This window comes from Triticum aestivum, chromosome 7A (assembly GCF_018294505.1).
Source record: "Triticum aestivum cultivar Chinese Spring chromosome 7A, IWGSC CS RefSeq v2.1, whole genome shotgun sequence".
Lineage (NCBI taxonomy): Eukaryota > Viridiplantae > Streptophyta > Magnoliopsida > Poales > Poaceae > Triticum > Triticum aestivum.
The window spans coordinates 731,664,290-731,680,397 of NC_057812.1; the positions used below are offsets into that span (position 1 = coordinate 731,664,290).

Consider the following 16,108-nt stretch of genomic DNA (forward strand, 5'->3'; position numbering starts at 1 on the left):
AAAGAGGAGAGCAAGGATCACTTGCATATGACAGATAGATACTAGGTACACAGACCCAACGATGTGCTCCAAATCAGGAATGGAGATGAGCAGAGCAACCTAGCTAGCTTCCATGCAATTATTTCCTTTGTATTTCCATATGTCCTACTAATGTGCTTTGCCTCTTCCTCCGCCATCGATACCAAGATTTGCATTTCTCCTGCATCCATCCATCCTTTGCATACATAAACAAACAGAGCACACATGAAATGCATCGGTCATCCAGAGAGAAAGCACAAAAAGGGAGATGATTTTATTTGTTCGTAACCTGAATCAGTCAAACCATCCAGAAATACATCAACGCACACTCCAAATCATACCAATACCCAAGCATATTGTAACAATGGCATTATATATATCACATATTGTTGAAGGTAGAAATACAACAACTTGTGTGCTTTGCCTCGTCCTATACCGCACAACATTACCAGGATTGATGATATCTAAGAGCTCCTACCTACCTACTCCAATGCATCCATCCTACCAACACAACACACCAATTCTCAAAAGAAGTAACTAATCTCAACGGCAACCAAGGGCCCCGTCCATCATCATGGCCTCCTCAGGCTTCAGCACCACGCCGTCCGTCCTTCTTCAGTCACACCACAAGCCAAGATCCAACCAGAAGCACATTCTTCAATACAAACATCACTTCTACAGCTCACAAACAAAACAAATTCTCCTCCATTGCTAGAACAGCCAAGCATAACGCTCAGGATTCCCTAGCTCCCGACCACTTACATAGCTAGTCATTCTTCTACATCTTCGCTTTCTTCCTTCAACTTACCAGAGACTCCTCCAGCAGCGCCAACAAAGCTTTTGGAGCATCATGGCACAAGCACCTGCACAATAGTCCGATAAACATCAGTGCATCTTCCAAGTACAAGTGCCACCCAATTGAATCATAAACAATAGAATGCTATTCTAGAACATCGAATGTTGCTATAGGATGTTTTCCCTTTGTTTTTATTTTATAGCATTTTTCTAAATTTCTTTTTTTTCTAATCTGGAGCCTTCTGTACAAGGTATTATATATATGTTGACACATTTTGATTTACTGCGCTCAAAGAAACATAAGTTTACATGGAGCTTAACTAATAGATGGCCATTTGATATCGTCTTATAGATACTTCATTGTGATCGATGACATATGGAACAATTTCGTATGGAAAGAAAGCAAACATGCTTTGATTGACAACGAATGCGGAAGTAGAATAATTACAACAACTCAAATTTTTTATGTTGCCAAAGAAGTTGGTGGTGTTTATGACCTAAAGCCTCTTTCTCTTGGACAGTCACGAAAGTTATTCTACCAAAGAATATTTGGTGCCGAAGACAAATGTCCTAATCAATTAGCTGAAGTATCTGATAACATTATTAAGAGATGTGGTGGAGTACCATTAGTTATTATTACAACAGCTAGTATGCTAGCCAGTAAAAATAGAAATGATTGGTCCAAGGGCTACCAAGCTATGGGTTCTGGGCTACAAGATAGACCTGGTGTGAAGGACATGAGAAGGATATTATCAGTCAGTTACTATGACCTACCTCCGCAACTAAGAACATTTTTATTGTATATAAGTTTGTATCCAGAGGATTATAATATTGTTGCTAGAGATTTGATATGGCAATGGATTGGTGAAGGTTTTATTCGGGAAGAACATGGAAATAGCTTGTATGAAGTAGGAGAAGACTATTTCAGCGAGCTCATTAACAAAGGTTTGATCCAACCAGCAGATGTCAGTGATGATAAAGAGAGCGCTTGTCGTGTACACGATATGGTGCTTGACCTCATCACTTCCATTTCAAGGGAAGAGAATTTTCTAACATGTATAGGTGGTCAGCAATCTGGATCTGCACCAAGTAAGATCCGTCGGCTATCAGTCCAAAGCCTAAATGAAGACGATATCATGCAAATGGCAACTATGAACTTGTCCCGTTTGAGGTCAAACACTGTGTTTGGGCGAGATATCAATTTGTTACCAGCCCTTTCAAGCTTTTCAGTCTTGCGTGCATTGAACTTAGTTTATTGTTGGGATGTGGATAATCATCATATTAAGGTTACCTACAGCATGTTACACTTGAGGTATTTATGTCTATGCAATACATCTATCACTCAGATACCGGACGATATTAGGAATCTGCGGTTCTTGCAAGTACTAGACATAAGTGCGACGGCAATAAAAATGTTACCAACATCATTTTTTCAGCTAACACAACTAGTGTACCTTCATATTGGTATGGGCACGGCCCTGCCAGAACGATTGGATAATTTAAAATCGCTGCAAGAATTGCTAGGTATCAATATCGAGTCTCCATCCATGCTGCACGATTTGAGCAAGCTGACGGAATTGAGGAATCTTCGTGTTAGGGTTTGTGGATGGAACGATGACTATAAGGAACTTTTTCGGCGGTGTCTGTCCAACCTAATCAATCTCAAAAGCATTAAATTAAGTGGTGTACATCGAAACATAGATTACGGAAGTGATAGTTTGTCGCCTGAGCCTCAGCAGCTTCAGTGCATCCATCTGGCTGATAGCATAAAGTGCGATGTGCCAAGATGGATATCTTCGCTCTCCAACCTTTCCACCCTTCTAATCCAGCATCTAGAAACACTCAGAGAGGAGCACCTTCGAGTGCTTGGCCCCATGTCATCACTCTGTGATCTTCATATATGGGTGGCGCAAACCGCACGAAGCAAAAGGTTGGTGATTGATGGCAGTTATCTGTTTCGGTGTCTCGCAAGGCTGAAAATCGGGAGTAGCATCATGGAGCTGAAGTTTGCACAAGGATCCATGCAGAAGCTACAGACCCTTGAGGTTATTTTATCAGTGCAGCAGACATGGGATCGATTTGGTGATTTGGACTTTGTCCTGGAGAACCTCTCTTCACTTAAACAGGTCTATGTTGGAAAGTGGTAGGCTGTGTGGTGGTCCAAGCCAGAGCTTGAAGAGGCAGAGGATGCAATTTGTCACGCCATCAACATCAATCCCAACAAGCTGACACTCGAGTTCATCATGGTAGCTATACCGACTCACCCTTCCAGTTAACCTGTATTTAGTTACTTATTTTCCTTGGGATTAGTTGATTCTGTAATTTTGTCTTTCTTTACCGTGCATACATATTGATTTCGTACCACATTCTCTTTTGACAGTTCAAGTTGTGATGATGAGTTGGAACATCATTCTCGAAAAATCTCCTCGTTAATTTGCAGGTGTGTATCATTACACTAGTATTAACTGTTAGTACTCTCTTGGCCATCATATCATGATTACTAACACCTCTAATGTTTTGATATCTTCATCTACAACGATGTCTTTCTACGGAGCACTGGCGATTCTTCAGGAGCAACACTTATTACATCAAACAAATAATCTGTTGCGCAGAGGATTCTTGCAACCTTCTTATTTGATCCGTACTGTTACATTGATAGTTTCATGCCATGTATATCTATTATGTCCCTGGATCATATTTTCCGCGACAGTGTCCATGACAGGATGAATGAACTGAAACCACATCGTTTCTCTTCCGGAGGTTTGTTCTGAATATACAAAAGCCGAAGGTCTTTGACTCTTTAATAACTATGTTGCCTTCCTATAAATTCTTATAATGATCCTTGGGTGTAGTGGAAAGCATACACCCCACCATCCCCTCAAAAAAGCTATGGTCAGGCACCATGTCATGCTTCTTCATTGGAATGGAGTAGTAGCTCTTAGCAAACTTTGAAATAATCAACCTCTTCTCACGCACAAAAGAAATGTACACATGTATGAAACTAGTCTAAAACAAAACCATTTACACTTCTAATAATATTAAGATTATGAATTATATACAATGAAAACATGTTGTAGTACCAATGGAGTCAAGACGGTAGCTAATATGCTAAGGAGGAAACCTTCACCGGGATTGTGAATAAGGAGTTCAGCAAAATGAGTTAGATAGAAATTTGATATGTTAATACCCCAAGCATAGAAGTTTGGTATGATCCATTGCTTGGTTCGGACAACCATTGTGCATGGTTTCTCCATACCTAAATAACAAATAAAATAGAAAGTTATGAAAATATAATCGCACTGTTTCATTTTTATATAGGCAACTATAAGGATGAAGATTATATAAGCATGATAGGCAATGCGTACATTGGAATGCTTTAGAAAAATGGACATACCAATGTTTCGATTTCGTTAACCGAGAGAAACAAGGTCTGTTTAATTGAGGATTGAATATTTTTACCATTTATATTTGCACATTCATTAGCAATGTCAAGGGCTGAATTTCCATACCCAACAATAGTCACACACTTGTCCTTGATCATCTCCTTAGCTTTCTCGCTACCCATTTTGGAGTAGTCCATGGAGTGGATCACTTTCCCATCAAATGCTTCTGGGCCTCTACCAGGAGGGAATTTGGGTATGTTGGGATAATTGTTAAACCTTCCCGTACAAAGAATCACAAAGTCTACCATGTGTACCTAGAGAAAGGGAATACATGTTTATGAACAATCACATGAGAAAGTTAATTAGTGTAACACCCTGGCCCAATATGAGTTATAACTAGGCCACTTGTAGGGTGGACCCATATATATGTAGCATTCCCCTTACACTTTCATCTTTGCATCATGTAAAAGGGTTAGCACAATGGCGCTATATTAGGAATACAAGGCTGGACCAAAGAAAGGGTCGTCGTTTACTTGGCAAACTATTGTGGCTGGAATTCAGACTTTCAAGAGAGGTTGTGTATGGCGGGTTGGAACGGGCTTGCAAATAAATATTTGGGATGATCCTTGGATTCCTTCTAGTGCATCAAGAAAGGTTATAACACCTAGAGGAGGTAGGTTTTCGATCTGGTTTCCCTGATAGACCGGACCACTCTCTGGCATAATGGCCACTTTGAGTAATATATTCAGGTGGAGGGACTCCTCCCCGGTGATTCTCTCAAAAAAACACCTAGAGGAGGGACAGTGTTATAACACCTAGTGGAGGAAATTATAGACCCTCACACGGGACAGTGGGATCTAGACCTTATTAGGTTTGTCTTTAAACCGGTTGATGTTGCAAGAATAATTCAAATTCTTCTCCGGGCGGAGGCCATGGAAGATATTGTGGCGTGGCGGTATACAAGGTCAGGACCTTCTCAGTTCGGTGGGCGTGCCACGCGGACTTTAACCATCAGTTTGGGAGCCAAATAACCAGGTCGGACAGACACGGTAGCCTTTAGTTAAACTCCATATGGAAACAACTTTGACAACTACATACTCCAAGGAAAATAAAACACTTCGGGTAGAAGGTGCTCACGGGTGTACTACCATGCAAGGGAGTCTTAGCCGGAAGGCACATTCGAGTCCTTCTACAATGTCCGTTTGCAAGACCGGATTGATGACAGTCAAAATGTTTTCTTCGCCAAAACAGGACGAACGCTTTCTTCTGGGGGGCAGCCGCTTCTCCACCAAAGAAGCCTATGTCATTCTTCTATGAGAGCCGGACAACGACTTAAATGCCCCCCTCATTTGGCGCTCGCAAGTGCCAAACAAGATCAAGATCTTCCCATGGCTCCTCTTCTGGGACAGACTAAATACGCGGGTCAACCTCGTCCACAAGCATATCATCACAGACCCGGTATGCCCGCGATGCCAGGCTCTGCCAGAAGACGCCAGCCACCTCTTCATCTCATGCCCATATGCGGCCCGCATATGACAGTGACTCAGCATCACACCGACCTCCCCTGCCATCGACGACCTTTGGGATGCCCAACTCCCACCAGTCACTAATACGTCTCCATCGTATCTATAATTTTTGATTGTTCCATGCCATTATTCTACAACTTTCATATACTTTTGGCAACTTTTTATACTATTTTTGGGGACTAACATATTGATCCAGTGCCTAGTGCCAGTTCCTGTTTGTTGCATGTTTTTTGTTTCGGAGTAAATCCATATCAAACGGAGTCCAAAAGGGATAAAAACTAACGGAGATTTTTTTGGAATATATGTGATTTTTGGAAAGAAAAATCAATGTGAGACGATGCCTGAGGGGGCCGTGAGGCAGGGGGGCGCGCCCCGGGGGTCAGGCGCGCCCTGGGCCCTCGTGGACACCCCGTAAGGCAGTTGGTGCCCTTCTTTCGCCGCAAGAAATATAATATCCGGATAGAGATCGTGTTAAAATTTCAGCCCAATCGGAGTTACGGATCTCCGGGAATATAATAAACAGTGAAAGGGTAGAATCTGAGAACACGAAAATAGAGAGAGACAGAGATATGTATGGCTTTATGGATCTCCCGGAAGGCATCCCATCTTTCTTCAACAAGTATCGGTATGTTTTCGGATTCGTTTCGTTCATGCGATATGTGCAAATCTGGAGCGTCTTTTGCCTTTAGTTTGCACTTTTCTTTTATGCACCATGCTGGTATGAGATAGTCCTTGGTTGATTTATAGAATTGCTCTATGCACTTCGCTTATATCTTTTGAGTATGGCTTTATAGAATGCTTCATGTGCTTCACTTATATCATTTGAAGTTTGGATTCCCTGTTTCTCTTTACTTAGACAAACGCCATTTGTAGAATGCTCTTTTGCTTCACTTATATTTGTTAGAGCGTGGGCATATATTTTGTAGAAAGAATTAAACTCTCTTGATTCACTTATATCTATTTAGAGAGATGACAGGAACTGGTCATTCACATGGTTAGTCATAAAATCCTACATAAAACTTGTAGATCACTGAATATGATATGTTTGATTCCTTGCAATAGTTTTGCGATATAAAGATGGTGATATTAGAGTCGTGCTAGTGGGTAGTTGTGGATTAGTAGAAATACTTGTGTTGAGGTTGGTGATTCCCGTAGCATGCATGTATGGTGAACCGTTATGTAACGAAGTCGGAGCATGGGGTATTTATTGATTGTCTTCCTTATGAGTGGCGATCAGGGACGAGAGATGGTCTTTTCCTACCAATCTATCCCCCTAGGAGCATGTGTGTAGTACTTTGTTTCGATGACTAATAAATTTTTGCAATAAGTATGTGAGTTCTTTATGACTAATGTTGAGTCCATGGATTATACGCACTCTCATCCTTCCACCATTGCTAGCCTCTCTAGTACCGCGCAACTTTCGCCGGTACCATAAACCCACCATATACCTTCCTCAAAACAGCCACCATACCTACCTATCATGGCATTTTCATAGCCATTCCGCGATATATTGCCATGCAACTTCCATCATCATCATATACATGACTTGAGCATCATTGTCATGTTGCTTTGCATGATCGTAAGATAGCTAGCATGATATTTTCATGGCTTGTCCGTTTTTTGATGTCATTGCTACACTAGATCATTGCACATCCCGGTACACCGCCAGAGGCATTCGTATAGAGTCATATCTTTATTCTAGTATCGAGTTGTAAGTAAATAAAAGTGTGATGATCATCATTATTAGAGCATTGTCCCAGTGAGGAAAGGATGATGGAGACTATGATTCCCCCACAAGTCGGGATGAGACTCCGGACGAAAAAATAAAATAAAAAAAATAAAAAAGAGAGAAAGGCCATAAAAAGGCCCAAAAATAATGAGGGAAGAAGAGAAAAGGGACAATGCTACTATCCTTTTTCCACACTTGCGCTTCAAAGTAGCACCATGTTCTTCATATAGAGAGTCTCTTGAGTTATCACTTTCATATACTAGTGGGAATTTTCATTATAGAACTTGGCTTGTATATTCTGATGATGGGCTTCCTCAAATGCCCGAGGTCTTCATGAGCAAGCAAGTTGGATGCACACCCACTTAGTTTTCAGTCTGAACTTTCATACACTTATAGCTCTTAGTGCATCCGTTGCATGGCAATCCCTACTCACTCACATTGATATCTATTGATGGGCATCTCCATAGCCCGTTGATACGCCTAGTTAATGTGAGACTATCTTCTCCTTTTTGTCTTCTCCACAACCACCATTCTATTCCACCTATAGTGCTATGTCCATTGGTCACACTCATGTATTGCGTGAAAGTTGAAAAGGTTTGAGAACGTCAAAAGTATGAAAGAATTGCTTGGCTTGTCATCGGGGTTGGCATGATGTGAATATTTTGTGTGGTGAAGATGGAGCATAGCCAGACTATATGATTTTGTAGGGATAACTTTCTTTGGCCATCTTATTTTGAAAAGACATGATTGCTTTATTAGTAGGCTTGAAGTATTATTGTTTTTATGTCAAATGATACACTATTGCTTTGAATCACTCGTATCTTAATATTCATGCCATGATTAGATATGTGATCAAGATTATGCTAGGAAGCATTCCACATCAAAAATTATCTTTTTTATCATTTACCTACTCGAGGACGAGTAGAAATTAAGCTTGGGGATGCTGATACGTCTCCGTCGTATCTATAATTTTTGAATGTTCCATGCCAAAACTTTCATATGCTTTTGGCAACTTTTTATACTATTTTTGGGGACTAACATATTGATCCAGTGCCCAGTGCCAGTTCATGTTTGTTGCATGTTTTTCGTTTCGCAGTAAATCCATATCAAACGGAGTCCAAACGGGATAAAAACCGACGGAGATTTTTTTTGGAATATATGTGATTTTTGGGAAGAAAAATCAACGTGAGACGATGCCCGAGGGGGCCATGAGGCAGGGGGCGCCCCAGGGGGTCAGGCGTGCCCTGGGCCCTCATGGCCACCCCGTAAGGCAGTTGGTGCCCTTCTTTCCCCGCAAGAAAGCTAATATCCGGATAGAGATCGTGTAAAATTTCAGCCCAATCGGAGTTACGGATCTCCGGGAATATAAGAAACGGTGAAATGGTAGAATCTGAGAACGCGAAAATAGAGAGAGACAGAGACACAGATCCAATCTCGGAGGGGCTCTCGCCCCTCCCACGCCATGGAGACCAAGGACCAGAGGGGAAACCCTTATCCCATCTAGGGAGGAGGTCAAGGAAGAAGAAGAAGAAGGAGGGGGGCTCTCTCCCCCTCGCTTCCGGTGGCACCGGAGTGCCGCCGGGGGCCATCATCATCGCCGCAATCTTCACCAACAACTTCACCGCCATCATCACCAACTCTTCCCCCCTCTATGCAGTGGTGTAACCCCTCTTTTACCCGCTGTAATCTCCACTTAAACATGGTGCTCAACGCTATATATTATTTCCCGATGATGTATGGCTATCCTATGATGTTTGAGTAGATTTATTTTGTCCTATGGGTTATTTGATGATCGTAATTGGTTTGAGTTGCATGTTTTATTATTGGTGCTGTCCTATGATACTCTTCGTGTCACGCAAGCGTGAGGGATTCCCGCTGTAGGGTTTGCAATATGTTCATGACTTGCTTATGGTGGGTGGAGTGATTGACAGAAGCACAGACCCGAGTAAGTAGGTTGTTTGCGTATGGGATAAAGAGGACTTGATACTTTAATGCTATGGTTGGGTTTTACCTTAATGATCTTTAGTAGTTGCGGATGCTTGCTAGAGTTCCAATCATAAGTGCATATGATCCAAGTAGAGAAAGTATGTTAGCTTATGCCTCTCCCTCAAATAAAATTGCAATAATGATTACCTGTCTAGTTATCGATTGCCTAGGGACAAATAACTTTCTTGTAACAAAAAGATCTTTACTAAAACTAACTTAGTTGTGTCTTTATCTAAACAGCCCCTACTTTTTATTTACGTAATCTTTATTATCTTGCAAACCTATCCAACAACACCTACAAAGTACTTCTAGTTTCATACTTGTTCTAGGTAAAGCGAACATCAAGCGTGCGTAGAGTTGTATCGGTGGTCGATAGAACTTGAGGGAATATTTTTTCTGCCTTTAGCTCCTCGTTGGGTTCGACACTCTTACTTATCGAAAACTGTTCCGATCCCCTATACTTGTGGGTTATCAAGACCTTTTTCTGGCGCCGTTGCCGGGGAGCCATAGCGTGGGGTGAATATTCTCGTGTGTGCTTGTTTGCTTTATCACTAAGTAATTTTTATTTGTTGTTCTTAGTTGTTCTTTATCTTTAGTTATGGATATGGAACACGAAATACCAAAAAAAATAGGTGTACTTGCTGCTCATGGAGATGAGGAACCTCCTAAAACCCTCGATGCTCGTTATGTGATAGATATTATGTACTACTTTGATAATCCAGAGAAAACCCCATTCAATTTGGTAATGGGAGACACGTTGGATCAACGTGAATACTTTAGGGATTATCGCTTGACTCAAAAAGGGAAACTATTATGGGATCAAATTTATATGTTGAAATGGTATGCTAGGCAACTATGCTTGAGATATGATTATACTTGTTGCTCTAGGATGAAGGCTCCACACCTTCCCTTTTATGCAAATTTAATGATAATGAAACTTTGGCTTCTTATGCTAGAGGTATATATGACTACTATGATGTGGAACAAATAGAAGAATTTGTTGCTTTTATGGGTGCTTATGAAATTGAATCTATGTTCAAAGAATATGAAAATCTTTATGAAGCTGTCTACAGACCTGAAAATTTAGCTATCCTTAAATACTGTTATGAGAATTATGAATACAATTCCGATATTGATGCGTTTATTGAGAAAGTCTCCGTTGTCCAAGAAGAGACTAATATTTTGCAGGAGTCTATGGAAGAAGAAATTGATGAAACTGTGAGCTCATTGGATGAAAAAGATGATGAGGAGAGCGAAGAACGAAAGGAGAAAGAGCGGATTAGCTACCCGTGCCCACCTTCTAATGAGAGTAACTCTTCAACTCATACATTGTTTAATTTCCCTTCGTGCTTACCGAAGGATGATTGCTATGATGATTGTTATGATCATGTTGATTCTCTTGAAATATCCCTTTTTGATGATGCTTGCTATGCTTATGGCCAAGATGCCAATATAAATTATGCTCATGGAGATGAACTTGCCATAGTGCCTTATGTTAAACATGAAATTGTTGCTATTTCACCCACGCATGATAGTCCTATTATCTTTCTGAATTCTCCCGACTACACTATATCAGCGAAGTTTGCACTTATTAAGGATTATATTGATGGGTTGCATTTTACTATTACACATGATGATTTTGATGAATATAATATGCATGTTCTTGCTGCTCCTACTTGCAATTATTATGAGAGAGGAACTATATATCCACCTTTCTATGTTTCTAATGCGATAAAATTGCAAGAAACTGTTTATACTATGCATTGGCCTTTACTTTGTGTGCATGAATTATTCTTTTATGACATGCCGATGCATAGGGAGAGAGTGAGACTTCATTGTTGCATGATATATGTTACTTTATGCTCACTACTAAATTACAAATCATTGTTAATTAAAATTGGCTTTGATATACCTTGGGATCCGGGTGGATTCATTACTTGAGCACTATATGCCTAGCTTAATGGCTTTAAAGAAAGCACTGCCAGGGAGACAATCCGGAAGTTTTAGAGAGTCATTTATTTCTGTTGAGTGCTTTTATATAGTTTTAAAACAAAAAAAAGAGGGGAACCCTAAACTTTTCAAAAAGAAAAGTGAAAGTGAGATAGACGAGCATTGTGAAAGTGGGGGACGTCCTTGAACTTTGTTCATGCCCATGGAAACTTTGTGAATCTTAATTACAGAAACTTTTCAACAAAAATAATTATCCCCTTGTAGAATTCCATTGTATTATAAAAATAATGTGTCAAGGTTTGCCTTTAGGATGTTTACTTTGCTTGTTGGTTTGTATGGTGCAGGACAGAAACTTTGGCTGTAATGCGCGATTTTACATTTTTTACTGGAACGTCAAATGGTTCTGATTCTTTTTGAACTGTCTTTATATACAAATTATTTATTTTTCCTAATTTTGGCAGAATTTTTCAAGTATCAGAAGTATGGTGAATGTTCAGATTATTAAAGACTGTTCTGTTTTAGACAGATTCTGTTTTTGATGCATAGTTTGCTTGTTTTGATGAAACTATCGAATTATCTCAGTGGATTAAGCCGTGGAAAAGTTATACTACAGTAGCTATAATGAAAAATAATATGAATTGGTTTACAACAGTACTTAGAGTAGTGATTTGCTTTATTATACTAACGGATCTTACCGAGCTTTCTGTTGAGTTTTGTGTGGATGAAGTGTTTGAAGAACGAGGAGGTCTCGATGTGAAGAGAAGGAGGAGAGGAAAGAGCTCAAGCTTGGGGATTCCCAAGGCACCCCAAGTAAATATTCAAGGATACTCAAGCATCTAAGCTTGGGGATGCCCCGGAAGGCATCCCATCTTTCTTCAACAAGTATCGGTATGTTTTCGGATTCGTTTCGTTCATGCGATATGTGCAAATCTGGAGCGTCTTTTGCATTTAGTTTGCGCTTTTCTTTTATGCACCATGCTGGTATGAGATAGTCCTTGGTTGATTTATAGAATTGCTCTATGCACTTCGCTTATATCTTTTGAGTATGGCTTTATAGAATGCTTCATGTGCTTCACTTATATCATTTGAAGTTTGGATTGCCTGTTTTTCTTTACTTAGACAAACGCCATTTGTAGAATGCTCTTTTGCTTCACTTATATTTGTTAGAGCGTGGGCATATATTTTGTAGAAAGAATTAAACTCTCTTGATTCACTTATATCTATTTAGAGAGATGACAGGAACTGGTCATTCACATGGTTAGTCATAAAATCCTACATAAAACTTGTAGATCACTGAATATGATATGTTTGATTCCTTGCAATAGTTTTGCGATATAAAGATGGTGATATTAGAGTCGTGCTAGTGGGTAGTTGTGGATTAGTAGAAATACTTGTGTTGAGGTTGGTGATTCCCGTAGCATGCATGTATGGTGAACCGTTATGTAACGAAGTCGGAGCATGGGGTATTTATTGATTGTCTTCCTTATGAGTGGCGATCAGGGACGAGAGATGGTCTTTTCCTACCAATCTATCCCCCTAGGAGCATGTGTGTAGTACTTTGTTTTGATGACTAATAAATTTTTGCAATAAGTATGTGAGTTCTTTATGACTAATGTTGAGTCCATGGATTATACGCACTCTCATCCTTCCACCATTGCTAGCCTCTCTAGTACCGCGCAACTTTCGCCGGTACCATAAACCCACCATATACCTTCCTCAAAACAGCCACCATACCTACCTATCATGGCATTTTCATAGCCATTCCGCGATATATTGCCATGCAACTTCCATCATCATCATATACATGACTTGAGCATCATTGTCATGTTGCTTTGCATGATCGTAAGATAGCTAGCATGATATTTTCATGGCTTGTCCGTTTTTTGATGTCATTGCTACACTAGATCATTGCACATCCCGGTACACCGCCAGAGGCATTCGTATAGAGTCATATCTTTATTCTAGTATCGAGTTGTAAGTAAATAAAAGTGTGATGATCATCATTATTAGAGCATTGTCCCAGTGAGGAAAGGATGATGGAGACTATGATTCCCCCACAAGTCGGGATGAGACTCCGGACGAAAAAATAAAATAAAAAAAATAAAAAAGAGAGAAAGGCCATAAAAAGGCCCAAAAATAATGAGGGAAGAAGAGAAAAGGGACAATGCTACTATCCTTTTTCCACACTTGTGCTTCAAAGTAGCACCATGTTCTTCATATAGAGAGTCTCTTGAGTTATCACTTTCATATACTAGTGGGAATTTTCATTATAGAACTTGGCTTGTATATTCTGATGATGGGCTTCCTCAAATGCCCGAGGTCTTCATGAGCAAGCAAGTTGGATGCACACCCACTTAGTTTTCAGTCTGAACTTTCATACACTTATAGCTCTTAGTGCATCCGTTGCATGGCAATCCCTACTCACTCACATTGATATCTATTGATGGGCATCTCCATAGCCCGTTGATACGCCTAGTTAATGTGAGACTATCTTCTCCTTTTTGTCTTCTCCACAACCACCATTCTATTCCACCTATAGTGCTATGTCCATTGGTCACACTCATGTATTGCGTGAAAGTTGAAAAGGTTTGAGAACGTCAAAAGTATGAAAGAATTGCTTGGCTTGTCATCGGGGTTGGCATGATGTGAATATTTTGTGTGGTGAAGATGGAGCATAGCCAGACTATATGATTTTGTAGGGATAACTTTCTTTGGCCATCTTATTTTGAAAAGACATGATTGCTTTATTAGTAGGCTCGAAGTATTATTGTTTTTATGTCAAATGATACACTATTGCTTTGAATCACTCGTATCTTAATATTCATGCCATGATTAGATATGTGATCAAGATTATGCTAGGAAGCATTCCACATCAAAAATTATCTTTTTTATCATTTACCTACTCGAGGACGAGTAGAAATTAAGCTTGGGGATGCTGATACGTCTCCGTCGTATCTATAATTTTTGAATGTTCCATGCCAAAACTTTCATATGCTTTTGGCAACTTTTTATACTATTTTTGGGGACTAACATATTGATCCAGTGCCCAGTGCCAGTTCATGTTTGTTGCATGTTTTTCGTTTCGCAGTAAATCCATATCAAACGGAGTCCAAACGGGATAAAAACCGACGGAGATTTTTTTTGGAATATATGTGATTTTTGGGAAGAAAAATCAACGTGAGACGATGCCCGAGGGGGCCATGAGGCAGGGGGCGCCCCAGGGGGTCAGGCGTGCCCTGGGCCCTCATGGCCACCCCGTAAGGCAGTTGGTGCCCTTCTTTCCCCGCAAGAAAGCTAATATCCGGATAGAGATCGTGTAAAATTTCAGCCCAATCGGAGTTACGGATCTCCGGGAATATAAGAAACGGTGAAATGGTAGAATCTGAGAACGCGAAAATAGAGAGAGACAGAGACACAGATCCAATCTCGGAGGGGCTCTCGCCCCTCCCACGCCATGGAGACCAAGGACCAGAGGGGAAACCCTTCTCCCATCTAGGGAGGAGGTCAAGGAAGAAGAAGAAGGAGGGGGGCTCTCTCCCCCTCGCTTCCGGTGGCACCGAAGTGCCGCCGGGGGCCATCATCATCGCCGCAATCTTCACCAACAACTTCACCACCATCATCACCAACTCTTCCCCCCTCTATGCAGCAGTGTAACCCCTCTTTTACCTGCTGTAATCTCTACTTAAAAATGGTGCTCAACGCTATATATTATTTCCCAATGATGTATGGCTATCCTATGATGCTTGAATAGATCCGTTTTGTCCTATGGGTTATTTGATGATCGTGAATGGTTTGAGTTGCATGTTTTATTATTGGTGCTGTCCTATGGTGCTCTCTGTGTCGCGCAAGCGTGAGGGATTCCCGTTGTAGGGTTTGCAATATGTTCATGATTTGCTTATGGTGGGTGGCGTGAGTGACAGAAGCACAGACCCGAGTAAGTAGGTTGTTTGCGTATGGGATAAAGAGGACTTGATACTTTAATGCTATGGTTGGGTTTTACCTTAATGATCTTTAGTAGTTGCGGATGCTTGCTAGAGTTCCAATCGTAAGTGCATATGATCCAAGTAGAGAAAGTATGTTAGCTTATGCCTCTCCCTCAAATAAAATTGCAATAATGATTACCGGTTTAGTTATCAATTGTCTAGGGACAAATAATTTTCTCATAACAAAAAGTTCTTTACTAAAACTAACTTAGTTGTGTCTTTATCTAAACAGCCCCTAATTTGTATTTACGTAATCTTTATTATCTTGCAAACCTATCCAACAACACCTACAAAGTATTTCTAGTTTCATACTTGTTCTAGGTAAAGCCAACATCAAGCATGCATAGAGTTGTATCGGTGGTCGATAGAACTTGAGGGAATATTTGTTCTGCCTTTAGCTCATCGTTGGCTTCGACACTCTTACTTATCGAAAACTGTTGCGATCCCTTATACTTGTGGGTTATCAGTCACACAGGGCCCTGTCTGGTCCTTTGTGCTTCTCACGATCCTGTGGAAGATATGGGAGGCGAGGACTGATAAACTGTTCAGATCGCTTGATAGACGTTCTATCTCTACATATAAACTAATCCTTTCAGACCTTGACCTTTGGTCTCACCGGCTTGTCAAAACCGGTGACAAGGAGGCCGTCTCCTCGTGGCGGTCTTTCCTCTGTGCACGATGTTTTATGCCTATGTAACTCTGTAACACAGCTTGTTGTGACTCTTTTGAGTAATATAT

At 40.6% G+C, this 16,108-nt stretch overlaps 1 pseudogene; it reads right to left on the reverse strand.

The window, feature by feature from the left end:
* Positions 1-637: 637 nt before the first annotated feature.
* LOC123153906 (probable flavin-containing monooxygenase 1) overlaps positions 638-16,108 on the reverse strand; it is an 18,424-nt pseudogene continuing 2,953 nt past the window's right edge.